The following is a 4,007-nucleotide window of genomic DNA, read 5'->3' on the forward strand; positions in this document are numbered from 1 at the left end:
GGAGATTGGAATAAGTCCATCTATTGGCTTCCGATATCCTTGTTTCTTTGTTTAGGAGATTGGTGTAAATCCATCTATTGGTATCCGGTATCCGCTTTCGTTTGTGAGATTGGAGTAAGACCATTGAGTGGCATCCGGTATCATTTGTTTGCTTATTTTGTTATTGCTTATTGCCTATTCCAAAGGACACACTTGAATCATCTTCTATATGATCTCAAGAGGTGAACTTTCTAGGAAGTTTTACACTCCATCTTCATCCATTCATCCATTTTGTCCTTAACCTTTTCACACATTACTTTCAAAACTTGAGATAGATATTGTGCAAACATCTTCATGCTTTCAAATTAAAAACCTGGACCCCAAGTCCTTGACTTTTTCAAACTCCATTTCATAATACTTCTTTTGAATCAATCTTAATCCTACTTTGACCCCATTTTCATGAATACTCATAATCAATTAACTTCACCCATTCAATTGTTTTGTGGCCTTGTCCATTCTTGCTAAGTTTTCACACATTAGCCATAGGTTTCAATTATCATTGTGGTTGATGTAAATCTTACCCTATCCTTAGTGAGTCGACTATAAGACTTCCGTACTGAAAACAGGGTTAACCCCTCTAGTACGTCGAAGCTATCCTCGCATGGTGGATGTTGGTCTTGGTTGAGTTTTCTCCCATTGATAATGAAAGACCTTAGGGCGTGTGTTTTAAAATGAACTCACAAACTTTTGGAAATCTTTTAGCCGAACTACGGTGTTTTGATCCTTACCTTTGATGGGAGGTACGTAGGCAACGGGTTCATCCGTTCGAACACAAAAACAATAAAAATTGTATATTCTTTTCTCATCATCCCAATCATGTTTGCACAATAAATATTTCATAACAAATAACAATTTTATACAACAAGTGTGAAAAGGGCTCCCTAGGAGTACCTAGGACGTAGTGGGTGCCTAACACCTTCCCATTGCGTAATTTACCCCTTACCCAGACTCTCTGATCTTTTCATTAGTTTTCTACGCGTAAAACTTCTTAGGCTTTTGTTCGCTTTTTAGCCAGTCCTTTGGATAAATAAAAGTGCGGTGGCGACTCGATTTCTTTGTATGTTTTGCTTATGGTTTAATCGATAAATCATATAGCGACGAATACACCGCTACAGTCATGTGTAAAGCTGCGACAACTTCTTCAGACTTCGGAATCTTTTCTAAACCACTGAAGGGTGTTTGATCAAGGATAGGTATCCCAAGCATCCTGGAGAATTCTTCTAATGTGGGTACCAGCTGATAATCTGGGAATGAGAAGCAATGATGTTTAGGATCGAAGAACTGGAATAGAACCCTCATCATATCCTCTCTGAAACCAGTGGTAACCAAATTGAGGAGAGAACCATGTTTCTTGATGAACTGAGTCTGATCAGGAAGTTCTGACACTAAATCCTTGAGTTGAGGAGAGATGGCTACAAAATTGATCCGGATGGTCTTCCTGGAAGCCATAACCTGTTTAACAGAGCAAAGCTAAATCCCTAAGTCCTTGAAATGGTTAGTACAATGCCATGATGTTATGATGTTATGATGTTATGTAAACAACAAGCACAAACAAGTCACACAACAATCGTTCCTAGGTTTTAAGGCTTGCATGAGTTCCATAGGTAAGTACCCTCCCCACTGAAGTTTGGTTGGTTCAACCTGTCCTAGAATAGTAACCGGGTTCTAGAAGGATCTCAAATCATTGACCTTTCCTTAAGTCCACTTTAGTGCAACACCAAGTGGTTGACCAAAGCTTCCCCAAAGTCCAATCTCAAAGAGTGTAGTATCGAGTCTCAACCAACCCCAGTCAGAACCGAAGTCAGTTATCTCACTACTTTCTAATGGCTAGGACGAGTCAATTAGGGTTCTAAAGGTCTGGTTAATGCTTTGATGACGCCACGCGGAAGCCAAATTTTTCCTCAAGTAAACATGAGGAACATCAGGACATCCAAAGCGTCACATTAACCGTAGCCATCATTTTAACCATTCCAGTATACGCCGGATAGTCGCGATGATCTATTGCTACTTACCTAAGGTACACTAGATCCGGGTGTAGGATCTTTCACTCAAGCATGACATACCCAAGCAATCCCTTAAAAGTAAATCAGACAATTTAAATAAGTGATCTTGTTTTTAAGGTGACCTCTCTTTAAGTGTCCCCAGCAGAGTCGCCAGTTCTGTCATACGGTGAACTGACTTTATGTGTTTTTGCTTTGTAAAGCAAATGTCGCGGATAGCAAGAGTCGCCACCGACTTTTCTTTCATCCAATAAGGAAAGGCGGAAAAGAACAGGAAAGACCTTAATTTAGATTTTGGGTTCGGGAGGTACATTATACAAAGGGAAGGTGTTAGCACCCTTTGTATCCATGGTTATCCATGGGCTCTTAATTGCTTGATCACTTATGTTTTTCTTGTCTGAAAAAGTGTGTGAGAGCTGTTTAGAAAATGTTTTGAAAAGAGAGTTTAACTTTGTAATGATTCTTGTACGAATGTATACAAAGTATTTATCTCGTTTAATTTTGAAAGCTGTTTAGAAAAATATAACTTGACAATGATTCTAGTACGAATGTATGCCAAGTGGTGATTTTCTAATGGAGGTTTTGAAAAGTGTGAGGTGTGAAAAGTAGTTTTAGTTGTGAGCAAGCATTTAGGAGTTATACCTACCCAAGGTCTTTATGGGCATTTCCTATCCTTATGAGGGTAAAACTGTCCTTACTATTGAGAAGTAAGTAGTTTTATCCTTTGGATGTAAAAGGGTCATCGTAGGGTCATCGATTGGTCACTGAAGGCAACATTTGTAAGGATACCTTAGCATTCAAAGGGACGATCATCATTTAACCGTAGGCTACATCGAAGGGTCATCGAGGGGCAAAATCATATATTCGTAGGCAACATCCGAGGGACTATGATTTATGTTATAGGGACATGATGATTTAACCGAAGGGTCTTTGCTAAGTGTATCCCCACATTCGCGGGACATGACCATAATACCGTAATATCGTAGGGCAACAAAGAGAGGTCCAAGATCGCATATTTAAAGGCAAAGTTTTACAATTAATTAGATAGCTGTAATCGATTAAGTAATTAGGTCCACATTAAAATCGATGAAATCAATACATTAAAATCAGCAAGGTAATTTAGGGTGGGTCTCCACATTAAAATTAATACATTAAAATCAGTTAAGTGATGTAAGGTGAATCTCCACAAGGGTATCCCACAAATAAAGTGGAATACCTACCAAGCTATCTTTTCCGGGGCTATGTGAACCTTTACAAAACTCAGCAAACATGTCAGAATACCAAATCAGGGTGCAATCGAGAATCACACCACAAAAGAAATCACAGCAGTAATAGGATCAGATAAACCATGCATGGCCATGATAAAACATGTCAGATGAGCAAAAAAATCAGAACAGAAAAGTCAGCTACTGTCACGTTCGCTCCTGCTTCGCCTAGCGAAGGCTTAGCGAATACTCGCTGCATGCTCGCTTAGCAATGTGCTAGCGAGCGGCTGCGGATTCCGGTTTTGATAACAGTACAATTTCAGCCAATTTTATGCTTTATGGCTTTCATTACAGCAATTACATGGTTAATCATTTGAGGTATTTAGATACGTACTAAAAATTCACATGCCAGACTTAAGATATTTTCATAAATTTAATCATAATGCCACATGCAAATTAAGAACATAAGGCGGTAATAGCAATGCAAACCTGTTTGCAAATTGAATTGCGACCTTGGATTGGCAAATCGGATTGAATTGGGCAGAGGTAACCTTGATGCCGCTGGGTTCCTTCAGGGTTTGCCTCCAGGGTTTGGCCGTCTGTGAGCGTTAGGGTTTGCTTGCTAGGGTTCTCCTTTCTCCGTTTTCATTTTCGTCCCCTCTTTCTGACTGAAATGCTGGTATTTATAATGGTTTGTTGTGACCTAATGGGCTCAGAATGAAGCCCAGAATTTTCTGGTATTCGCAAGCTTCGCTAGGCGAGT

This window comes from Lathyrus oleraceus, chromosome 1 (assembly GCF_024323335.1).
Source record: "Lathyrus oleraceus cultivar Zhongwan6 chromosome 1, CAAS_Psat_ZW6_1.0, whole genome shotgun sequence".
Taxonomy (NCBI): Eukaryota; Viridiplantae; Streptophyta; class Magnoliopsida; order Fabales; family Fabaceae; genus Lathyrus; species Lathyrus oleraceus.